Source organism: Lycorma delicatula, chromosome 4 (genome assembly GCF_047948215.1).
Source record: "Lycorma delicatula isolate Av1 chromosome 4, ASM4794821v1, whole genome shotgun sequence".
Lineage (NCBI taxonomy): Eukaryota > Metazoa > Arthropoda > Insecta > Hemiptera > Fulgoridae > Lycorma > Lycorma delicatula.
The window spans coordinates 144,667,273-144,680,358 of NC_134458.1; the positions used below are offsets into that span (position 1 = coordinate 144,667,273).

The 13,086-nt window shown below is 33.0% G+C and overlaps 1 long non-coding RNA gene across 1 annotated transcript in view; it reads left to right on the forward strand.

Annotated features, from left to right (window-relative positions):
- LOC142322951 (uncharacterized) overlaps positions 1 to 13,086 on the forward strand; it is a 1,078,737-nt gene that overhangs the window by 248,336 nt on the left and 817,315 nt on the right. The window contains exon 2 of the long non-coding RNA XR_012755972.1: positions 8,615 to 8,671. This is a non-coding gene — a long non-coding RNA (uncharacterized LOC142322951). The remainder of the gene's footprint in view (positions 1 to 8,614; positions 8,672 to 13,086) is intronic.

Genomic DNA, 13,086 nt, shown 5'->3' on the forward strand with positions numbered 1-13,086 from the left:
GCCGGCTTTGTCGCCGCCTTTTGTTTCACCACCTTCTTGGTGGTTGCCGCCGGTTTTGGCTTGGCGGGTGTTGGGGAGGGTACCTCCCCTTTTTTCACGACCGCTTTGGCCACGGGTGCCGGCACCTCCGGTTTGGGGACTGTTTTTCCCCCACCGGCAACACGGGCCCAGCTGCGGCCGTCCAAAGTCGCGGGCTTTTTAAGTCCCTTGACTTTGTTTGTCTGCTCCTTATAATAGGGGCAGCCCCTGTAATTGGCCGGATGTGGCCCCTTACAGTTGACGCATGAGGCTGGTTCCTCACGCGGCTTGACGCAGGCAGAAGTGTCGTGGTTTCCACCACACTTTACGCATTGCTGGGCCCTCTGGCAGTAATTGGACGAGTGTCCAAATTTCTGGCATCTGTGGCACTGGGGTGGCCCCCCTCGTGACACAAATGCAGTCACTGCGACCTTGCAGTAAAAAATACTGCCAAGGTCATAAATGGCCCGGGCCAAAGGGGTCCTCTTAAGGGCCACTAGGCAGGTCGGGGTTTCCCGACCGTCCCTTGTGAGGAGCTTCTTAACCGAAACCACCTCATAGCCAAGGGAGGTCAGTTCCTCCCTTACTTCCTCCGGGGCAGCCCCATAGGGGATCCCCCGTATAACCACCTTCAGCTCCCTGTCCTTCGGGAGCTGAAAGGCGATTCCCTTCGAGTGCAGAAAACTCTGCACCGCCCGGTAATCCGCCACGCTGCCCAGCTGCAGCCTTATCGAGAGCCCGGTGCTTTTAGCCACCAGGCGCCCCCCAATCCTCGACTTTATGTCCCTCGCCAATGCTGACCACTCTTTCGGGCAGTCCAGCATTATCGGCGGGATTTTCTCCCGCCTGACGGTAGCAGGCTGTGATGGGGCCCCATCATCAGCCTGCGAGTTGGTGGCTGCTGCAGCCTTGCTGCAGCCCGCTACGGGCTCCGCCTCCATAGGAGGCGCGGAGTCCCGGCGTTTCTGGCGCTTCCTAGCGCCAGACCCGCTTTCCTCTCCACCGACGGACAGTTCCGTGGTGGGAGAACGGGGTGGAGGAGGCCTTATTTTTCCTTCCATTGAGGAAAATAAGGAAGAAAAATTTTAAAATTAAAATTAAACTTAATTTACACTTGCTGTAAAATAAAATCACTGACAAGAAAATCAATTAAAAAATAAAATTATTTTAAAAGTAGCACAATAGTCCTATAATAATAGGCTATTTACTTAATGTATTCACAATGACTACAAGAGTTCACTTAACATTATTAGAAATTTTGAATAGATAAAAGTAAAATTAAGAAAAGGATTATCCTTTTCTTAATGTGACTGGCCTGTAATCCAGGTAGCTGGCCGCCCGGCTGATGTCCTAGCAGACCCCTCTCACATTGTCTGGCGACGCAGGTAGAAGAACTGTTGAACACCTGGCAGGACTGGTTACAACTCACAATCACAGAGCACAATAAGACACAACCTTTCACTACAAGAGCCAAGGATGGAATCGACAAACAAATACATATACATACACCTTAAAAATATTACACTCCCTTTTGGGCAGTCGTGTAATAAAAATCGTATCGACAGGTTGAGAGCACTTTTTCTTTTTCTGTTCAGCCTCCGGAACCAGCGTAAGGTATTAAAGGTATTACTTCAGAGGATGAATGAGGATAAAATATATGAATGTAGATGAATTGTAAGTCTTGTACAGTCTCAGGTCAACCATTCCTGAGATGATTTAATCGAGACCCAACCATCAAAGAGTACTATGTTACTAGATCCACCATCTAGTATTTAAATTCGTATAAAAGTAACAGTCTTTACTAGGATTTCAACCTTAGAACTCTCGACTTCAGCTGATATGCGATGATGAGTTTACCACTAGACCAAACCAGTGGGTGATGGGTTGACAGCTGGCTTTATTTCTTACTTTCCCAGCCATAGCACTATTACTGTTGCAGCAGTATAGTTATATAGGAAGAGTATAGTAATAGGCCAAATTCTTTAGTATCAGGGTTTTTCAAATGTCGACGTTTCATGACCCCTTAAAAAACGTTATAGAAATTTCCGGGATGTGTACGCACTTATATGCTTGCGGTGGCTTGTATTTTGGTTATTATTTCCCTATACAAATTCTCCAAAAATGCTTCAAAATTTATATGAGGAATATGGATGGTATAAAATTTTAAACAAAATTAAAAAAGTGGTAGGGGTAGTTTTCTTACTTTTTTATTTTTGATGTTTTATGTAGTAATCATATAAAAATGACTAAGTAGTCGTAGAGCACCTCAAAGTACGATAAAAATATGTTATTTATAATTCAAAAGTATTAAGCCAATCGGGTTAAGTTGCGAGAGATATTCGATCTTACTTAGAACAATTTTTTCCTACATCTTGAAAATCTGTCGAACAAAACGTTGAAATCTAGCTCAATACTTAGCTGTATATAACCCAGGTTTGGCCTGATTTTCGACCCTATCGGACAAGAGAACATCACGATATCCATATTTGTTTTGTAAGTGAACTGTAATTTTCATAAGATTGCGTCAAACTGGGCCGACTTAATGTAAACAATGACTTAAAGTAAATAATGACTTTAATAAACAAACTTTTAAGTTTCAAAAAACAAGGAGGTTGAATGAAACCCGTACTTAAAACATCATTTTTTTAAACTTTAATTTTCAAGGTTTCAAGCGTAGTGGGAACTTATTAAAAAAAAAGGTCCGGCGGAACCCGATTAAGGATTTTGTTGAATTTTTTTTTAATTGATTGTTTACCTGTTTTTTAAGCGGTGGTTGTTACCAAAAATGTTATATGTGTTGTCGAGCTTTGAGGGGTTCAAATAGGACTCAATTTTTGGATTTTTCTTCTTAATTATATTTATAATACTGCACAATATTTAAGTTAAAACTTAATTTGAATAAAGGGATCTAATCGAACCCAATTTTTTCTTAGCATTTTGATTTTTTTTAATATTAATGAAGTTTTTTAAAAAAATTGGGATCCATGGGACTCGACTTAAGAGTTTGAATTTTTTTTATATAATTCTGATACTTCATGTTTTTTAAATTGTGGCTACTATTAAAAATTTTATATGAGATACCCATTGGGCAAAGGGTTAAATGGGGCCAGTTTTTACGCTAAATAGTTTTAATTTTACAATTTTGTATAATATTACAATCTTTTAGAGCTATAATATGTATAATCCTGACGAAAACCCGTCATTTGATAAACGGGTCAACTATCATCCAACATTTTTTTAATAAGAATTCTGATCTTTTTCTCGATATTTTGATACAGCATCATTTTTGAGATTAGAAATTCATTTGATCGTGGCGGTCAAATCAGACTCGAGTTTTTTCTGAACGTTTTTATATTGTTTGTAACTTGGCTTAAATCTGCTTCCTGTACCCTTTCAAGCAAACCAGTAACTAATAAAGTAAAACCTAAGTTAACGGAATTTCGTGGAACCGAAAATATTTTCTGTTGTGAACAGGATTCCAGTGAATACAGGGATGAACTAGCGAACTACACAATTAAATAGAAAAAATATGGTGTGTACTTACCAGAACCAAATTTAATCTTCAGCAGTGGATTTTACAGTAGTGTGTTAGCGAATTAGTAAGCACAAAATTTCTATCTTATGTTATAGCACGTACAGAACAGTATTGCAGAACAATTTTCGTATTTTAATTTAAAAAAATTTAAATTTAGGAACTGATAATTTTGAAGAATAATGAATTTCAGTACCTTAATCTAATACACTTTTTTTTTTTTTGTCTTCAGTCATTTGACTGGTTTGATGCAGCTCTCCAAGATTCCCTATCTAGTGCTAGTCGTTTCATTTCAGTATACCCTCTACATCCTACATCCCCAACAATTTGTTTTACATACTCCAAACGTGGCCTGCCTACACAATTTTTCCCTTCTACCTGTCCTTCCAATATTAAAGCGACTATTCCAGGATGCCTTAGTATGTGGCCTATAAGTCTGTCTCTTCTTTTAACTATATTCTTCCAAATGCTTCTTTCTTCATCTATTTGCCGCAATACCTCTTCATTTGTCACTTTATCCACCCATCTGATTTTTAACATTCTCCTATAGCACCACATTTCAAAAGCTTCTAATCTTTTCTTCTCAGATACTCCGATTGTCCAAGTTTCACTTCCATATAAAGCGACACTCCAAACATACACTTTCAAAAATCTTTTCCTGACATTTAAATTAATTTTTGATGTAAACAAATTATATTTCTTACTGAAGGCTCGTTTAGCTTGTGCTATTCGGCATTTTATATCGCTCCTGCTTCGTCCATCTTTAGTAATTTTACTTCCCAAATAACAAAATTCTTCTACCTCCATAATCTTTTCTCCTCCTATTTTCACATTCAGTGGTCCATCTTTGTTATTTCTACTACATTTCATTACTTTTGTTTTGTTCTTGTTTATTTTCATGCGATAGTTCTTGCGTAGGACTTCATCTATGCCGTTCATTGTTTCTTCTAAATCCTTTTTACTCTCGGCTAGAATTACTATATCATCAGCAAATCGTAGCATCTTTATCTTTTCACCTTGTACTGTTACTCCGAATCTAAATTGTTCTTTAACATCATTAACTGCTAGTTCCATGTAAAGATTAAAAAGTAACGGAGATAGGGAACATCCTTGTCGGACTCCCTTTCTTATTAGGGCTTCTTTCTTATGTTCTTCAATTGTTATTGTTGCTGTTTGGTTCCTGTACATGTTAGCAATTGTTCTTCTATCTCTGTATTTGAACCCTAATTTTTTTAAAATGCTGAACATTTTATTCCAATCTACGTTATCGAAAGCCTTTTCTAGGTCTATAAACGCCAAGTATGTTGGTTTGTTTTTCTTTAATCTTCCTTCTACTATTAATCTGAGGCCTAAAATTGCTTCCCTTGTCCCTATACTTTTCCTGAAACCAAATTGGTCTTCTCCTAACACTTCTTCCACTCTCCTCTCAATTCTTCTGTATAAAATTCTAGTTAAGATTTTTGATGCATGACTAGTTAAACTAATTGTTCTGTATTCTTCACATTTATCTGCCCCTGCTTTCTTTGGTATCATAACTATAACACTTTTTTTGAAGTCTGACGGAAATTCCCCTTTTTCATAAATATTACACACCAGTTTGTATAATCTATCAATCGCTTCCTCACCTGCACTGCGCAGTAATTCTACAGGTATTCCGTCTATTCCAGGAGCCTTTCTGCCATTTAAATCTTTTAATGCTCTCTTAAATTCAGATCTCAGTATTGTTTCTCCCATTTCATCCTCCTCAACTTCCTCTTCTTCCTCTATAACACCATTTAATACACTTTAATAAGATAATTTTAATTAACCTAAATGTATTTTACTACTGTTCATTATGTAATTTATTCTTTATTATAGAAAAAAAATTAGTATTTTTTTTGTACTGAATTTTTACTTTCAGCTACTCTGTTTTCTGTCAACATTCTGGTTTTAAAAATGACGTTAAACAACTCTGAATCATTTGCTGTATGAGACAATTCCTGAATGTTTAATAGGTTGGATAATTCTGCACTGTATGATCTAGTTTTTATATCGTTCGTTACTGTTACAGTCCTCGTCATCGGAATCGCTTTTGTCTTCGTCAGTTTTCTCTCGATGGTGGTCAATAAATTCACCTATATTCTCTATGTTAGCCTCGGCCTCTAATAAGTTGTTCATGTTAACAAAATTTTCAGAAATTATATTTTCATAAGACGCCTTGTTCAGTTCTTCTTGCAAGTCATCAAATGTCGTCATCAGTTCTGTTTCTGTAGCCGTGTGAAACTGATTTTTGGAAGCAGTGTTGAACCGTATTTGTCGATACGAATTTAAATGCTTCCGACAGCCAAATTATAGCGTCGAGCACCGATACAGATTTAGTCAGTCGAGTAGTTGACCGTGCCGATTCAGTAGTTGCTAAAAACAGAGATTTTATTAATCTACGGTAGTGTAATTTGGGACATTTAATTTACATCCTGATCCATAGGCTGGGTAACGCTTGTCGTATTTGGTGGGAACCAAGCTCATTTAACAGGGCTTAATGCGATATCCTGATAACGTGACGTTTCTACTACAAGAAGATTGTCTTTATTAATATTTTTAAAACACCTCGGCTTATCAGCCTATCCAATAACCAGCGGTTTTTCCAGTTCTCTTGTCATAAAACCGCAAACAAAAAGATTTCAACCTTTCGTTGCAATGCTTCCCTCCTGTACGACGTTATCCTTTCAAGCAAAGACCCTTATTGGGTAGTGCGCGATAAAAAAATTCGGTTTCGTCCCCGGTTGCAATATTTGTAGATTCGTAATTTTCAGTCAAAGTAGCAAGTTTTGTTTTCCTATCAGTTACCGTCTCGTCACACACATCTCCAGTCTCGCCACATATTTCTTTAAACACAATTTGATGCCGCTTTTTAAAACCTTCCAGCCGACCATTTGAAGCGCTGAAATTGGTGCTACCTAATTTCTCTGCAATTTCCTTTGCTTGGTGCGGTACAGTTACTCCTGAAATCTGTAACTTTCTTGCCCTCGCACTCACAAACCACTCTCAAACAATTATGTTAATTTCTCCGCTGCCAGTTTGTCTTTTATTTGAACCTCTCTCTTTCAACCATCCAGTTTTTAACTCGTTTTTATTTTCTTAGATTTCATAGATTTGAGTCTTAGCTACGCCAAATTTTTCGACTAAATTTTTAACGGACAGTTTTTTTTTCGCTGGCTTCGATTACTTTGATTTTTTATTTAAGTCCATCACAACTCTTTTATTCGATGCCATACTTGTTACTACTACACAGTATCCGGAAGAACACTAAACAATCGCGCTGTACAGTTCTGTACTTTAAGTTCTGAACTATATATGGATCTGTAGAAATAAAAAATTAAAATTAAAATTACATATTCAGCGTATGAACGGAAAAGAAAAATGCATACACTCACACGCACAGTAAAGAAGACTTTGTAGTAATGAACAAAAATGACACATGAATAAGTTACGTATAGAGGTATTATATAATAAATTTAAATAAAATTGTGACTCGAGAAAAGGAATGATGAGAGTGTTGAGTTATGATTACAGCGCAGTAGACATAAAGGCTAGATTACTGTAAATAGCTAAAACAACGATGACATTGTGCCGTCGCCTGTACAAGGTTTTTTTTTCCTGTTTAGCCTCCGGGAATCACCGTCAGGTATTACTTCAGAGGATGAATGAGGATGATATGTATGAGTATAAGTGAAGTGTAGTCTTGCACAGTCTCAGGTCGACCGTTTCTGAGATGTGGTTAATTGAAACCCAACCACTAAAGAACACCGACATCCATGATCTAGAATTCAAATCCGTATAAAAATAACCGCCTTTATTAGGACTTGAACGGTGGAACTCTCGACTTCGAAATCAGCTGATTTGCAAAGATGCGTTCACCACTAGACCAATCCGGTGGGTTTTTGCAAGGTTTTAACACTCTCAATCTGTCTGTCGTCGCCTATTATAATTGGCGACGAGTTACTGAAAATGTAGACACTTATGCAGTGTTCAATGCGAATTTATCAGTTACAACTCTGACATGACTAATTTTTATTTTTGTTTATGCAGGCTAATTTGTAACACAGCATCATACAGTATACTGAATACAGTAAGTATAGAACTGTAATTTATGTATAGCATTAAATGGGTATACGTATTTTTTTTGCATACATTACAGTACTCAACAGGATTCTCAAAAAACGTTTCCGTTAACTCCTGAGATTTTTTCCGTTTCCGAGTCAGCCAGGTTTTCGTTACTTCAGGGAAAATTAACATCATATCTTAGGTAAAATTCACGGGACTAGGGAAATTTTTTATTGTAAACAGGATTCCGTTAAATCCAGGTTCCGTTAACTCAGGTTTTATTGTACTAATTATAAACATTATTAACAATAATGATACAAATCATTAATAATCAGTAACAATCCCAATTTTTATTTAATTTAATAAAATTAACTATAAAGCACTAAATATTTGATTTATACTTTCGTAAAAACGGGATAATAATAATATTTACAAAAAAATTAAAATTTAGCTTGTTGAATTAAAATGTTTATTAAAATATTTCCATTAAAAATTTTTTTTTTAATATATTGTTGCGACAGCACCGAAAAATCTTTAAAATCTTTATTCGGATTATTAAAGAGCATATAATTTTCTTATTCATCCGTATATCACATTTTGAAACGGAAATTCTTCTCTCTCATTCAAATATTGTATTTATTAAATAATAAAATAAACACTAACCATCTTATTTGTTTAGTTGGTAGGGCATTAATCTTTCTACGTTTCAAACAAAATAAGTCATTTTTATAGAATATTTCCACAGTTAATCCCATTGGTCTCATCAAAAATCACAAGAAAATCTTTTCCTTTTCTGTTTAGGCCTCCGAAACCACCAAGGTATTACTTCAGAGGATATGTATGAATGTAAAAAAACGAACGATTATGATGTATGAACGATTATTCATATATATCATTTTTGTCAGCTTATTTCTTTTCTTTCAAATAGCATTTGGAAATTTTAACTGCAATAATTTTGATAAATATATTACTTTGTTACAGAACTATTGGGAAATCATGTATTGCAGTGTTAATAACATCAGACATCTGCTGTGACAGGTAATCGAGATTTAATTAAAAATTGTGTAATAAATTTGTGAATTTATCGTAAATAATCGTCCTCAACTTATCTTAATGAAATGTAATGTACAAAAATAATGTGTTAACAAATAAATGTTGTTTTTAACTACTTAATAAATATCAAGCACCACTTTTTTTTTATTAAAAGTAATGGAATTCTGTACTTGAAAGGTATATATATATATATATAAGTAGGTGTTTTGTTTGCTGAAATATGAAAATATGATTTAATTGTATGATAATAAATTTGATTACCCTACAATGTAACAGAAAAAATTAAATCATAAATTGAAATTTTCAAGAATAATATATTCTTGAAAATAATAATATATTCTGGGAAAGAAGAAAAATGTTTTGCAAAATAAGAATAAATAAATCTCATTGCTATTTACCTCTACTTTATTTCTATTTTTAAAGCGGTTACATAAGTTTTAGTTACAGCAGTAGCGGCGAAGATAAAAATTGTAAAGTACCATGATATACATACGTCATGAAACCTTGTTACAAGTTTTACTTATTATGATCAGTTTACAATATACGATTCAATGTTCAGTAAATAATCATTTTATAAACCGTTTCGACATTCTCCTTTAATTTTAATTATGTTAATGGGGGAATTAAATAAATAAATAAGCTGTATTTAATTTATAATTACAATTAAAAAGTGTAATATACACGCTGAGTAAATGTTGCGCGCACATGAATTGTGCTAATACGGTTAAAATTTCATTTTCATTATGAAGATTTTAAAAGCTCTTATCTACAATCATAAAAGTTAACACATAAAATGCAGCGGAACATAAAAAATATATCTCATCAATTTACTAGAGTAACCATCGTAAACAGTCCTAATGTACTGGCTTTTACGTAATATCATTTATAGCCATCATTTGTTGATAATTACAGTATATGAAGGTTTATCAACACTGTATTTATTTCTGTCTACCGTCTAAACCACATAATTTTGATTAAATACCATATTGTAATTTACAAGAAGATTATACACGTAATAAGACAGTTGTCGAGCGGTTTGAAGTTTCATGGTATGTAATTGTTTTATATTTTTTTTCTCTCTTCTTTTAAAGATATTTTAATTCATCACATTGTTTGACATTTGTACGTGACTATTGGTATGATAGTTTTGTAACACGTAACTAACAAGAAACATAAGGACTTTCCATATGACTACAGAAGACATTACTATTCTACCAATAACAAGTAGGTATGATGATATAAGTTCAATGGAAAGTTTTAATTGGTTATTAAATTTTATTTCGATAGATTATAGGTGATACAGAAAATGTCTACGTTATGGAAACAATATATTTGTTTATACATCACCAGTAGTATTAGTATTAGTGAGAAAAAAATTCGTAGAAAAATTTCTGTTGAACCATAAAGAGCGAATCAGCCAAAATAATCTTGAATTTCATAAAGATGGGCGGGAAACAAAGCATTTTTTTTCAAAAATTAATTTTTTTAAAAAACAAGGGTTTGATTTCTTTCAAAAAATTTACAAATAAAATTTTAGTTTAATTTTGTTTACACTTTCTACGAATAAAATAAAATCTTTTGTCAAAAACATAAAAAAAGAGAACGAAATCAAAAATGAAAAAAATAAGGGTTTTGTAACTTAATAAATTAAACCTTGACTGTATATAAGAAAATTTTTTTTACGTTTAATAAAACATTTTTCATTTTACTTTCTTATTATTCATTTTTATTTTCACCTTTTATAATAACCAACATAACATAACCTACGCTCACTTCGCCCGCTAATCTCGACTAATTAATGTTAAATATACAAATAATAATTATAATTATTTTTTTTTTCTGTAAAGTAATAATATGATGAAATATAATGATTTATGAAAAAAAAAACCTGAAAATCTTTGGCTGTGAAATTCCAAAAAATATACGGATTTGAATACTAGATAGTGTATACCGGTGTTCTTTACTGAATGGGATTCAATTAACCACACATCTCAGGAATGGTCAGCCTGAATCTATACAATTTCATTTACATGTCATTTATATCATTCTCAACTGATTGGGCCGGGAGAGAAGGGTTGCTCATTGTTCAGTAATTGAACAGATTATAACGTACACATTAGAAATAAAATAAAAGGTATATTGATCAATTGGCACGAATATATAGGGAAACTATGAAAATCCAACAGAAAGCCAGATGATCTTCCTGTAGAAGATAAGGATAAAAACGACTATGAAATAATTACAATTTTAGAACTATAAGTTTTATTAGCTATTAAAGATTAAAAAATGGAAAAGTTGAGATAGTTGGTCTGCCAGGGGTGATTAAGTGTCTTAACGAAGCATGATTGTAATATTTAGTGAAATTCTGTAATGTGATCTACAATAGTGATATAAGTCTGGAATTTACTTAAAACCATCATGAGTCTTATCTTCAAAAATCGTTATGTAATAATTCAAGATTATAAATTGATTATTATAATTTCGCATTTATTAAAGTTTTAGTTGATAATTGTAATAAAAAACTGAGAAAAAATGGAGTAGATAATTACAGAAAAACAGTATGAATTTAGAAAGTGAAGAAACACAAAACAAGAAATGTGTTTGGGTTAATAAAAACAATCTGCGAAAGTACAAAGGAAAGAGGTATTAGATGTTCACTTTAGACCTATAAAAAAAAATTCAACTGTATCAAACGAATAAATTAATGTAAAAATTAAAAGGCAAATACAAAGTAAATATAAAAAACCCTTACCGAAGTAGAAAATAGAAAATCAAGAAACGCACAAACGTAATGGCTTGATCTAGGAATAGGGTAGGTTGCTGGTTATCTCCAACATTTTTAATGTGTTGAAGATTTGATGAAAAATGCTCTAATATAAGATTACAAAGTATTTTATACTTTAAATCTATAGAAGATTTAAAGTGTTTTTAATAAATAAAGCATGGGAGACTCAACTGTATTCATTTAACAATTAGAAAATATTATGAAAATAATTTTAAGGTACTAAATGTAATCGGACACACAGAAGATTCCAAACAGACAAGAAAATAACAATTAGAACAGCATTGGCTATAAAAATACTTACCGGTTATTATCCTAATAAAATAGATATAATAATATCCTGTAAGATAGGGTTCGATTTTTTCAAAGCGTTTTGTGAAATGTAACGTTTATAACTATATGGATATGAAGTATGGATTCTTACGAAGAAGTGGAAAAGGCTGGAGATATTTGAAATGATGATATTTGAAATGGAGGAAACTGAAGAAGACAAAGTGGATGAAAAGAATAAAAAAATGAAGTAATGAGAAGAGTGTAAAAGAAGGTTGGAAGCTTAAACAAAACAATTCTGAATAGGAAGCTAACTGGGTGGAACATTCATGAGAGGAGAGGAAATAGATTGATTAAAACGGCGGTAGAAGAATCAGCAGAAGCTACAAAAAAGAAAAACTAGAATAGATTAAAAAACTAACGGAAATTGGATAAATAAGGAATCTTAAAGTTCAACTGGAAATAGAAAAGAATGGTGACGACATGGAACATGCTTCAGGGCAGGTAACATAATGATGATGTTGGTATCTAGAATCAAATTCATGTAAAAATTAGATTGAGAATAGGCTTTATCTTTCAACAAGTGTTTTCTTTTTATATTTTTAACATTATATACGTACACACTACCCTATGTACACCATAAACTTATACGTGTAACACTATATACACTATATAGAATAAAACGTACAAATATATATATATATATGCATTATACAATATAAAACCAAGTCAAAGAAAATTTCACACTGCGTTCCAGTTGATAAATTAAAAACAAAACATTAATTTATAGTTTTTTCAATATTTGTATCTTTTTTAACTAGTGAGCCAATAAGGCTAAATTAAATTTTTTACGAATTCATTTCGAATAGATCTCTAATCCTGCTTCCTTATAAATACCGAAATACCTTTCTACGAAATTGAGATCGATAAAATTCTTGAACCAATCGAATTAATCATGATTTGTTTACAAGAAAAAAGATAATAAGAATCTACTTTTATCGAAATATGTTGATATTAAGTTCAACATCTTAATCCAAAAGTTTCTGAAATGAATGAACATTTTCTTTAGCTAAATAACTAACATTGGATAAATGTCATAAAAATTTAGACTGGAAAACTTACTTTTTTTAACGATTTCCTGCTAAACCATATAAAACCTACAAAGGTAAGTCAATAATTACTTGCATAAAAGAAAATTTGAAGTCTGAAATGGAGTAAATTAACTAATAATAACGGTATAATTTTATGAACGTTTTTTTATATATCATTACCATATAAAATTTTTGCTCGATACAAATTCTAGAATCAAATCGTCCATTTTTCTGACATATCGCTATTTAAATTGGAA